The following is a 13,202-nucleotide window of genomic DNA, read 5'->3' on the forward strand; positions in this document are numbered from 1 at the left end:
CCTTGGTTGCTTGATGATCCTGGCTTCCCGTGGTGATTTGATGACCCTGGCTTCTCATGGTGGTTTGAGGACCCTGGCTTCCCATGGTGATTTGAGGACCCTGGCTTTCCGTGGTGGTTTGATGATCCTGGCTCTCCTTGTTGGCCTGATGACCCTGGTTTCCCATGGTGGTTTGATGATCCTGGCTTCCCGTGGTGGCTTGTTGACCCTGGCTTCCCTTGAGGTCTTGATGACCCTGGTTCATCTTGCTGACTCAATGACCCCTGCTTCCCTTGCTGGCTAGCAGATCCTTGGTTTTCTTGTTGGCCAGATGACCCTTGCTGGCTTGATGACTCTGAATTTCCTTGCTCTCTCGGAAAAAGCCCTGGTTTTTCCAATTGACTAGAAAGTCCTGGTTTTCTATGCTCAAGAAAATAGTCTTGATTGCCATTTTGATTAAATTCTTCCACATTTCCTTGGCGAATCCAATCTCTTGGCATCCCATTTGGGTTGAAAACTTCTGACCTCCATTCTTGATTTAGATTCTCTGATTTCTCTGGCTGATTCAAATACTCTGGTTTTTCTTCCATATTAAACATCCTTTGTTTTCCTGGTGTGCGACTCCATCCTTGATTGCTATATTCCATTTGTCCTCCTTGATGATTGCCATAATTTTTTCCCTCTGAAATAAATGAAGATCTTGGGCTATTTTCTAGTTGGAAAGCATTTGTTTTCTGAATCTGGGTTGAAGATACTGGAATGATATTACAAGTACAAACAGAAAATAATGTTATTTTTAATATAGATATTTAAAATATAGTAAAATGCATCCATACAAATACTTGATATTTTTATCAATCTTCAAATAGAATGTTACTGACCTCTCCATGTACTTAATATTAACTTTCCCCATCCTGTTATTAAGGATTTAATTTCCAAATTCATGAAGCCAAGCCAAATAGAACCATATCAATTTCATGCAACTACTTACTGTCAATGAGTCACTTTCAACTCATAGAGGCCTCCATTCATTTTTGAGGCTATAAATATTTTTTAATTTTATTTTTTTATTTTATACTGATTTATTTACACAGTTGATATAATTGTTTTTCATACCAGCTCTTTCTTATTTCCTTCACACATACTCCCTCACTCTAACTCATGAAATTATGCAATTCTATGATTAAGATCTCCCCTATTGCCCCTGCCTCACCTCTACTCCCTCCTCACCCCACTTGGATCCTCACACTCATTCTACAATAATAATCTTGTTCAGTATTTGTCCTTATGGAACTGAGTTAATCTTTACAGGAGAAGCCTTTCCATTTTTCTTCTGGAGAGCTGCTGCTGAACTTAAACTGCTGACTTTGATGTTATATGTAGATTGACTGTTAAGTTCATGTGTAGAATAGGAATATTTGAGCAGGATCTACATATTATTCCATTAATTTTAATGATTTTTTTTGTTATACACATATAAATATATACACAAATACATGTACATGCACACACATGTTTATGTATTTCAGTGATATAAAGTGAGAAGTAAACAAGAAAATACAAGGTGGCAGAGAATAAGATATCATTGTTGTTGCCTGGAGGATACAGAAGATGGATTTTTAGCAGAGAGCTCTTTAAAGCTCGAAGCAGTAATGGTGTTAGTCTGGGAGTCTAATTCTGGTCTCAAGGTAGATGAAGTTGCATTGGTATAGAAGTGTTTCTTCTCTAACTTTTAATCACTTTCTTTTTGTTTTGCTTTTGGAAAGTAGATGTCTATTATAGCTATGTTTTAGATGGCTGCTCACAGGTTTGTAAAACTCCAGATTTCACTCACTTCACGGATGCAGATCAGGATTTTTGTGAACTATGCTATGTTCTGGTAGCCTAGCCTGTAGGGATCCTGGAAGTTCAGAGCTATTCATCTTTCTACAAATACACATGACTATCTGGTGGCCTTTTCCAGTCACTGGAGTGGCCATGAAGATAGTTCATGCTGCTTGTACTTACAAAAATCAGTAAGTAGATGGTGTTTGTTGCTTTCAGTAGAAGTCTGTATGGAAACTTTCTCTGCTGTTTCTCCAGCAACAGTGATGGCCAATCAACTGCTCACGTGTGTCATCTCATTATGGCTAGATAGGACATGAGTGGAAGGTTTCTCTCTCTGGGACCTGCAACCCCCTTCTTCTCTCCACTAACCCTTTTATCAACCTTCTTCCTAACCTCCCTGTTCCCTTCAGTCTTTCTCTGGAATGGACTCTTAACTGCTGTTAAGGGAGTGAGGGTGAGAGCTGTTCTACTTACTTGCTGCTGGAAGAGGTCTTATTTTGTGAACAGCAGTTAAACTTCCTTGATTGGAGGTGGATTCAGGAGTCCACATAATAACAAGAGCTCCTAGGAGGTTTTATGACTAGGACTATTTGAAGTTTAACCACTGATTATAGGATATCTTACATATTTTCTTTCACTAATCTTTCCTTTTCAGGATCTTTGTGAGAACAAGGTTTTAAGGTGTTGGTAGGTGGTACCAGGATCTACTGCACCTGGTAGATTTTTCAACTCCAGATTTTTGTAACTCCAAGAGAGTGTTAAGCGCCTTACTACTTAGAATTCTTCTTAGAAGGGAAACAAACATTGTTTGAATAAAATGAGAGAGATAACTGGCCCAGGCTCTGCTCACTTCAGTTTTTAGAATTCACTTGCCTCTGACCTAAAAAGCAAGTAATATGGAAAGAATAATTTGCTCAGAATTAATCTTAAAAGCTATGTTAGACTATAAGGATGTCTGAGAGGGGGTTTGGTCTTACTGCCATCTGAGATTTGGTATCGGGTTTTTATGTAGTCTATGTTGGCCAGTTGGGCTTAGTCAGGTGGGCCTAGAGACATTTCCACTTTTCAGTACTCCCTGTTTTACCTCCTTTGGTGGGTCATGACTTGGTGTAAACATAAATTATATTATTTACTATTTCCTGGAACACACAGATGTACATATTCAGGTAGAGTAAGAAGGTCAGCAAAATGGAATCACTTTGCTTTCAACCTTATATTTCCATCTTAAGGAAAAGGGAAGATATTCTAAAAATGGTTTCCTATTGAAATGGGATGAAGCCAGAAGAGGAGTCTTAGGTTAAAGGGAGCTAGTGTCAAATGCGATAATGGTTACCCATAGTGGAACTGTGTTTGGTGGAGCTCCCCAATTAAAATAAGCAGGAGTAGCATCCACTTCCGAAATACCTTGCCTCCAGAAACCCTATGAACTTGGAGAAACAATGAAAGTTATACAAGTGTTCAGGTCTTTCGTTCATAGGGACAGCACTTAACAACAGGGTGAAACTGGTTGATATTGAAAACTGAATAGGAACTGTCTCATGGTCCAGTATATTAAGGCTTCCATACTCTAATTTAAAAATAAAAAGAGAAATATTAAGATATAAAGTCCAAATGGACTCCCCCCCCCCTTTTTTCTTGTATGCTGTCGAATTGGATCCGACTGGCTCAGGAGGAGATTGCCCCTCCTTCAGTGGAGCATCTGGTGGATTTGAACTGCTTGTCCTCAGGATTGCAGCAAAGCTTCTTGCCACTAGGCTACAAGAGCTCCCTCCAAATGGACTTTTGAAGCAGGAGTAGCATCCACTTCCTAAACAACATGCCTCTGGAAACTAGGAAATTTGAGAAATGACGATAGTTATAGAAAGGCTTCAGGTCTTTTGTTCATAGGGTCGCTAATGAGTTGTGCTCGACTAGACAGCAATCAGCAACAACAATCTGGTGGCCTAGTGGTAAGAAGCTGCACTGTATTGTCAAAGGTATGTGGTTTGAATTCTCCTGCTGTTCCACAGGAGAAGGATGGTCAATCTCCTCCCATGAGATTTACTGCCTCTGAGAACCCTCTGGAGGGTCAGCTATGAGTCAATACCTACTCAATGGCAAACAGCAACATCAATGTACTTTTCAACACAGTAACACACTATGCACTGTTTTGATGGCTTAGGGGACTTTAGTGGCTTTATGGTAATGAAAGACACTGCCAATCCATAGGTATCTGGTGAGAATCCACCAGTAGCTCCACAGGATGAAAGATGGGTAATCTCCTCCCCTTAGATTTATTGCCTCTGAAAACCCATTGGAAGGTCAGCTATGGGTAATTTCAGACCTAGATGACACATAATAGCAACAAGAACATTCACTGAGGGAGTAAGATGAACAGTCTCCTTCCATTAAGATTTATAATTTAAACTCTGATGAAAGGCTGATATGAGTGAGAGCTGACTTGATGAAGATTAGTTTAAGTTTTGAGTTATCTTATGGTTTTACCATATCAACGTAATCTAGTACCACAGAAGTGGTCTAATAGTTAATCTTTAACTTTTTCTATCATAACACGAAAAATTGTAGTAGTATATAATTTTTATACTGATAAATGTATGTGCAGGATAAAAAAAAATCTGAAACAAAACCAAGGGTAGAATCTGGAGATAAAAATTAGGTAACTAAGATGTCAGAATATGGTTTAACTGTCTCTTTTAAAATGTAAATGTTTAGAAAAGAATTATCTTTATTTTTTCGGTAATTGCTGCTTCTTTATTTACAAACAAATATGTTCTTGACATGACTATATGTTTTCATAGACCTTCCTAGTACCTTGCTCTTATTCACATCCAAATTTACATAATTACTTTATCTAATTTCAACAAATATTTGTAACAAACTTTTTTCATTAATCAATATCTGTTGTATATTGTTTACGTGTCATATCTAGTTCTGGGAGGAGTAATGAAGCGTTCCATTCTTTACCAAATGATAGATTGTTCTGTTCACTTCACTGGAAAAAAGATCTAGTGATCAGCTACTAGAACTGTAAAATAAAAAAACCTGTATGAGATGGCTGCATTTTTTTACATGAGTTGAATTGAAAATTGGCTCACCAGCAGTCACCAACAAACAAGAAAAAATAGTTATGTAGTATATATGGTATCTACTTTTCTAAAACATATTTCAGTGAGGTATAATAACTGTACTTTTTATTTTTTTTTCCTTTAAAACAATCAAAATCACCATGAGATGCCTTCTTACCCTAGTACCAGTGGCAAAGTTTAATAAGGCAGCAAGTAATAAATGTTGGAGAGATGTGGAGAGATAGGAAGTTTTACACATTGTTGATGAGATTGTAAAATGGTACAACCGCTATGGAAGGCAGTTTGGCGTTTCCTCAAAAAGCTGAACATAGAAATTCCAAATGACCCAGCTATTCCACTGTTTGGTATATACCCTGAGAAAATGAGAACTGAAGCACAAACAGACTCTTGCACACCAATGTTCATAGCAGCATTACTCACTATCACAAGAACATGGAAATAGCCCAGATGTCCAATCACAATGGAATGGACTGAGAAATTATGGTACATTCACACAATGGAATACTATGCAATATGCAGGAGTAATAATTTTGTAAATTACTACCTAACTTGGGAGGGACTGGAGAGCATTATGCTAAGTGAACTAACTCAGTCCCATAAAGAAAAATACTGTATTACGGCCATTATTGTAGAACAAACATGAGGATCCGGGGGGTGGGAGCAAGGAGTAAAGATAAGCAGGTTTGCACAATTTGATGAGTGGAGGGAGATGTGAGTAAAGGAATGGGGAAAGATCCAGTGTGGAATACAAGGCATACGAACTTCATAAGTAAACCAGTATAAAATTTAAAAAAAAATAAAATTAAAAAACCAAAAGCATACATAAGCATTTCCATCCCCAATTCCCATTCTTCCTCTTAGAGATCTGTATTTTTAAAAAATCAAAAACTAGTTTGGCTGTGTCAATCCATGTCTAATAATCCGATGTGACTGATACTTTTTACCTGCATGAATTTAATTCATCTTCTGTGAAGAAAATAGAAATAACTCTAACTTTTAATGAATTGACAACATCTATTCTAACTATAAAATGCTGACTAAAAAATAAAAGCACTTTCTTTCATTCTTTTTAATATGTAGTAGAAAGTGGTTCTAAGTAAGAAGTTGTTGTTTAGCTATAGATTTGAATCTACTTGTATCATTTCCTCTTTTGGCAAATTTTTATCTCTGCAATACAATTACAGATAACCTAACTGTTTTCTCTGAAAACAGAGAACCTAACTGTATTAAGATAAGGATTAAAATAATCATATCTATTTATATTTACTTGAAGAATAACTAAAATAATAGAGAGCTCTGGTAGCCTAGTGTTAAAGAGCTGAGCTGACCACTCAAAGGGAAACAGTTTAAATCCACCAGCTGCTCCCATGTGATTTAGTGCCTCTGACAATGTGCTTGAAGGGTCAGCTATGGGTTGGTCCTGATTCAGTGTTAGAACAACAACACTTCTATTTTTGGCAAAAATTCATGTAACATTTTAATTGTTGTTATTGTTGTGTGCCATTGAGTTGGAAATGACTCATAGCTGACCTTCTAGTGGATTTTCAGAGGCAATAAAACACAGGAGGAGATTGCCCATTCTTCTCTCAAGGAGCAACTGGTGGGTTCAAACCACCTGCTTTTGGGATTACAGTTCAACTTCTTGCCACTAAACCAGTAGGAAAGTGTAATTATTTCCATTTTATAAAGCTGATATTCAGATAAGTTACATAGATCAAAAGTAGAATGACCAGATTTGAACCATTTCTAACTGGTCAATGTTCATCCCACAAAATCATATTCTTTGTGGTAAGAATTTGAAATTGTAAACTCTCATTATTTTTTGAGACTTACTTGATCATTCTAGTTTAATGCCATCTCTTTCTCATTCCTTCAGCCCTTTTTCTAATCCATTTACTGTTTTAACGGCATCATTATTTTTATGTCTCCAAGTCTCCATGCTGTCTGAAACTATCTTACATTTCTACATCAGTGGAAACTTTGAGTTTTAAATTTTCTCACAGGACATTCCTAAATCACTCAGCATTTCTACTACTTCATTTTGGTGTTCAATGGAAAATGAGTAAGTCTTTCTTACCTGAGAACAAGATGAGAAGCATGGAGGGAAGCAAAGCAGCCTCCATGGTAGTCAGTTGCTTTAAATGTTGCTGTTGGGTTGAGTTAATGGGAGCGCTCTGTAGGCATTCTCCACAAACCATGCTGATCACCATCACGTTATATACTTAAAAAATTCTCCACCCAAATTGCCAAACACTGTCATCACTTTAAAAAAAAATTACAGAGGTATTTTTCCACACTGGGAGGTGTTGCTCCTATAATGGATTGCCATTTCAAAAATTAGCTTCACACCTCCTCTCCCATAAATATTGAATCTTTAAAGTTCTACCAAAAAAAATCTTCCTTGAGAGGGAGGAGTGAGGTGAAATTTATAAGGGAGAGAGGTAAATCCACAGTGCTCGCTTTCTTTATTTTTTAAGAGAGAGCCTGTTTTTCTCTCAGTACTGTCATTGCCTCCAAACACATATGTTCACAAGAAGAAATCATCATGGCATTTTCCTTCAAGTGAACTACGTGCAAATTATTGACACCAAATTATATTGTGAAAGCAAGTACAAATGCATTGAGTATTTGTCATGAGGATGTGATGAATGCATCCATTGGGAGTGATGATGACAGGTAAAGTGTTTTTATGAGTCAACATGAAATAGTTCATCTCACATTTAAGGGTACTGTCAGCTCTATTGCTTCAAGTTATTATGCCAAGTAGAGTTTTATGTGAAAATCACCTTAGGAAATTTAGTTAGTTCATGAGAGAGGCAGTTTTATTTTATAGAAATAGAAACCAAGTCGAAAACATGCAAAAAAAGGAGATGATGTTGATATTGTGAGATGATCACAAAGATAGTTGTTCAGTGGAGAAAGGATAAGCCTAAAAAAGAATAGACAAAGGGAAAATATGGTAATTGATGTAATCATCTGAAGGTCATTCGTAGCAAGAAGAAAGAGAAATCCTTGATGTAGTTCCAGGTAATATAACCAGAACAAATACATGCAAGTACAAGTTTAAACACTTAGAATATCAAAAGAAAATTTCAACTTTGAGAAAGGAGTTTGACTAGATGATAGCACCGTACAATCTTATACAATTCTAAGATCTTCAGGATTTGTAGTATTTGAATTACATTCGATATCCTCTTTAATTTATGGAAAAGAAGGAAAATTTTTGACAGTGATAATTATCTTAAGTCAAGTATGCCTTCTTATAGCACCAGAGGGGGCAATTTCAACTTTCAGAGGACGTTGTTGTTATTGTTGTTATGTGCCATTGAGTCATTTGCGACTCATAGCGACCCTATGTACAAGAGCCCTAAACGCCGTTCTATCCTGTGCCAACCTCGCTGTCTCAAACACATTTATTCCCACCACTCTACTCACAGAATCAATCCATCTCATCGAGGAAGTAAGGAGGCAAATTTTTACTTCGTACATACTTAGCCTCTGCACTGAGGCTGACTCTGGTTGGGACAAGAGTTTTAGAGAACCAGAAAGTTTAAATTTTGCCCATATACATGTTTATTAATACCCATACTTTTCTCGAAAGTGTATGAGAACTTTTTTCAGAATAGAGATAAGTTAAAGTGTTATATAGTACAGTATTAATATCAAGATTCTTTTTAAATAAACTTTTAATTGAGATTTTTAAAAAATCTCTAAATAGCTTATCTCAGCTCTATTTTTTTTATTATACTGATTTATTTACAAAACTTCCCAACAGGGTAAAAAGGAAGCCACAGATTGAGGAAAAATATTTGGTAATGACATGTCAGACAAGGGACTTATATGTAGAATTTATAAAATACCTGAGCACCACAAGAATATAAAGTAAATACCCCAGTTGAAAAGTGGGCACAGGATATGAACAGACACTTCACCAAAGAAGACATTCAGATGGTGAATAAGCACATGAAGAAATGTTGAAAACCCCTAGCTCTAAAAGAGATAGAAATCAAAACAACTATGAGATATCATCTCACCCCAGTAAGAATAGCAAAGTTTCACAGAATAGCAAATATCAAATGGTGAAGGGTTTGCAGAGAAACTAGGAGTGTAAAATGGTGCAACCACTATGGAAGGCAGTAAGGCACTTTCTCAAAAAGTTGTAAATAGGCCCCCTTCCCTTTCCCCGGATCCCGCAGGAGATGGGTGCCCCCATGGACACATGGCCCTTTAGCTATCAGACATCATGCCTCCCAAGAAAGACGTTCCTTGGAAGAAACCAGCAGGCCCCACTACCTCAAAGCCCATTGCGAAGCCAGCATCAGGGACCCTTCCAGCCAAGGCCAAAGCTGAGCCAGCTACCTCTCCCACTCCTGAAAAAAACCAGGAACATCCCCAACCCCCAACCCATAGATCTGTCCAAAGTGGTGATCAAGTTTAACAAGGACCAACTGCAAGAGTTCAAGGAAGCCTTTGAGCTGTCTGATTGAGCAGGTGATGGCAAAATCCTGTACAGTGTGGGAATGTGATGAGGGCCCTGGGCCAGAACCCCACCAATGCCAAAGTGCTTAAGGTCCTGGGGAACCCCAAGAATGACGAATTAAAGTCCCCGAGTGTGGACTTTGAGACTTTCCTGCCCATGCTCCAAGCAATGGCCAAGAATCGTGACCGAAGGATTTATGAGGACTTCTTGAAAGGGCTTTGAGTGTTTGACAAGGAAAGAAATGGCAAAGTCATGGGAGCAGAACTCAGACATCTCCTCACCGCGCTGGAGAGAGATGACCGAGGAGGAGGTGGAGACTGTCCTGGCAGGAAATGAGGACAGCAATGGCTGCATCAACTATGAAACCTTCCTGAAACACATCCTAAGCGTCTGGACACTGTAGATCCCCTAGGGAAAGACAGTGGCCCCTTCCACCACCACGCCTCCACACCCTACCCCACCCTGTGCAGGCGGAAGCACCTTTGGGCCACTTAGGAGTCAACGTATTGTTTTAAAATAAAGATAGTTCCTTCCTAAAAGAAAAAAAAAGTTGCAAATAGAAATACCATTTGATCCAGCAATTCCACTACTGGGAATATACCCTAAAGAAACCATAACCATAACCGCCACCCAAGCAGATACAGGCATACTCATATTCATTGTTGCTTTGTTTACAATAGCGAAGAGTTGGAAACAACCCAAGTGCCCATCAACAAATGAATAAATAGAGAAGCTCTGGTATATTCACACAATGGAATACTATGCTGCATTGAAAAACAAGGAGCTCATGAAATATTATGCAATACGGGTGACCCTGGAGGACATTATGCTGAGTGAAATATCTCAATCACAAAAGGACAAATATTGCATAGGACCACTGTTGTAAAATGAGACTGACATCGGAGTTGAGGGAAGACAGATGAAGAGGCGATAAATAATGTATACTGCAGTGAAACAGATGAGAGAGAGAACTGTTTAAAAGGGATATATGATTAGGTATTATTGTCATGACAGGAGTCCAGAATGAATGCTACACAGTGGAGTGGACTTGGGGGGAGGGATTGTATAACAATGAAAGAATTTTTCTTTTACTTTTCAAAGAGAAGAGTGAATTGGGGGAGGGGGTAGACAGGGAGAAAAGTGCAACAATGATTGAATGAAAATCCTAAGTCTCTGTAAACATTCATTAAAATTAATTAAAAAATTAGAATAATTGTGATTTTCATGAACATTTATAGACAAGTTAGCTATTCATTCATTGTTTCACATTTTATCCCTTCTTCCTTTCTCCCCCTCCTCTACTTTAAAAAAGAGTATTTGTTCATTGTTGCACAATTTCCTACTTTCTCCTACCCCCTCCAGTCCTTTGATCCTGGGTTATCGTCATACATACAATGCTTAATCATTTCTTTCTTTTAGACAGTGTCTTCCTTCACCTGCTCCAATTGAGAACTGAAAAACAATGAGCTCAAACTCATAAAACATTACACAATATAGGGGACCATGGAGCGCATCACGCTGAGTGAAATATCTCAGTCACAAAAGGACATTCCATGATTCTTTATATTATTTCATTTATTTGCCTCATATTGTTCTTGGGGTTTAGTGTCATTGACTACAACTCATGACAACCCTAGGAAGAGACTGAAACCTTTTCAAGTCTCCTCCACGCTCACGCTCATTGCTGCAGTCATACCGTACAATGTATCTATCAAAGTGGATAAATGTAATGTACAGTATTTTTACATCTAGATGTTTATGCAATGAATTCAATGCAGCAAATGACTAAGCATCAACAAATGGATCCCACAGTTGAAGTTTACTTTTATCTAGAAAACTGCCTCTTACATAGTACTTTTATTTGCTCTACCCCATCAGGGTGGATGGTGAAGAGATTGAGATTGTTAACAACTTTAGTCAGCTTGGCTCCAACACTCTTGGCACCAGTAGCCAGGAAATCAAAAAACATATTGCAATGGGAAAGGCTGCTGTTAGGGACCTCTCTAAAGTACTCAAGAGCAACGGTGTCTCTCTGGAGACGAAGGTGCATCTGATACAGGCCATGGTCTTTGCAATCACTTGTTATGCAACAGAGAGTTGGACAATGACTAGGGATGATAGAAGAAGAATTGATGCCTTTGAGCTGTGATGCTGGAGAAGAGTATTGAATGTACTATGGACTGCCAAGAAAACAAACAGATTCATCCTAGAGAGGGTTAAACCGGGATGCTCCTTGGAGGCAAGGATTCTGGGGCTTTGTCTGACTGACATACTTTGGACATGTTGTAAGGAGGGACAGGTCCTTGGAGAGGGACATCATGTTTGGGAGGGTGGAGGGATGGCGCAAGAGGGGAAAATCCTCTATGAAGTGGACTGATTCAGTGACTGAGGTAATTGGGATGGGTGTGTCAGAGGCAGTGCAGTTGGTACAGGACAGACCAGGGTTTAGGGCTGCTGTACATAGGGTTGCTATGAGTCACAAGTGACTCGCTGGCACATAACAACAACAACTTTTATCCTAATGCCAATGATATTTGTCCTTCAAGATCATATATATACACACACACACATATATATACACAAATTTAACAAAAAAAAGAGGGCCTTGCAAAAGGTAGAGGGACAGTGAAAGAGAGGTGGAGGGACAGCAAAAGAGAGGAAGATGGCCAACCAGATAGACTTACACAATGACTGAAGCAATGGAGTCAAATATGTCAGAAATTGTGAGGATGGCACAAGATAGGACAGGGTTCATATCTACTATTCATATGACTGCCTTGAGTCATACTCAACTACACGGCACTTAACAATAGCCTTACTCAACTGGAAATCATGAGAATGGTGCAGAATAAGGCAAGATTCTGATGTGCTGTTCATAAGTCACCATTAGTCATAGTCAACTGAAAGGCACTTAACAACAATAGTATTTCGGGATAGATATCTGGATGTCACAAATTATTAAACACTTAAATACTGGTTAAAAGACTGGTAGGTTTGAATCAACCCAGAAAAGCCTTGGAAGTTAGATCTGGTGTTTCTGAAGGTCACAGCATTAATTATACTATGGAATAATTCTATTCTGCATATATGGGATAACTGTGGCTTGGATTGGACTCCACTTCTTTTGTTGTTAAAAGTCATTGAGTTGACTATAACTTATAAGTGACTCCATGAACAATGGATTTGAAACCTGCCTTATCTTGTGCCATCCTCATAATTTCTGATATACTTGAGCCTATTGTTAGAGTCAATGTGTCAATCTATATTGTTGAGAGTCTTCATCTTTTTTTCTGACTCTCCAACTTTGTAAGCATGATATCTTTCTCCATCATGTTCTTAGGGACCCTCCTAACAACGTGTCCGAATTATGTGAGATGAAGCTTCCATCCTTGCCTCCAAGGAGCACCCTGACTACACTTTTTTCTGAGACATTTGTTCTTTTGGTAGTCCATGGAATATTCAATATTCTTCTTCAACACAACATTCAAAGGCACAAGTTTTAATTCTGTAATCTTCTTTGCTCCACTTTCAGGTGCAGAGTGAGTAGTTGAAAAGACCATGGCTTGAAGCAGATGCACTTTCATCTTTAGACTGACATCATTACGACTTAATATGTTAGATAAATCTTTGACAGATTTACTCAATGCATTATGTCATTTGATTTATTGATTGATGATACCAAGAGTGTTGATTGTGGATCTAAGTAAGATTAAATGTTACGTTACATTACGTTACGTGCCGTTGAGTTGCTTGCGACTCATAGCGACCCTATGTACAACAGCCCTAAACTCCACTCTGTCCTGTGCCAATCGCACTGTCTCTGACACTCC

At 38.3% G+C, this 13,202-nt stretch overlaps 1 pseudogene; it reads left to right on the forward strand.

Annotated features, from left to right (window-relative positions):
* Positions 1-9,135: 9,135 nt before the first annotated feature.
* On the forward strand, positions 9,136-9,775 carry LOC102858114 (annotated as a pseudogene).
* The last annotated feature ends 3,427 nt before the right edge of the window (positions 9,776-13,202 follow it).

Source organism: Elephantulus edwardii, unplaced genomic scaffold (assembly GCF_000299155.1).
Source record: "Elephantulus edwardii isolate Elephantulus edwardi_28Jun2011 unplaced genomic scaffold, EleEdw1.0 scaffold00130, whole genome shotgun sequence".
Lineage (NCBI taxonomy): Eukaryota > Metazoa > Chordata > Mammalia > Macroscelidea > Macroscelididae > Elephantulus > Elephantulus edwardii.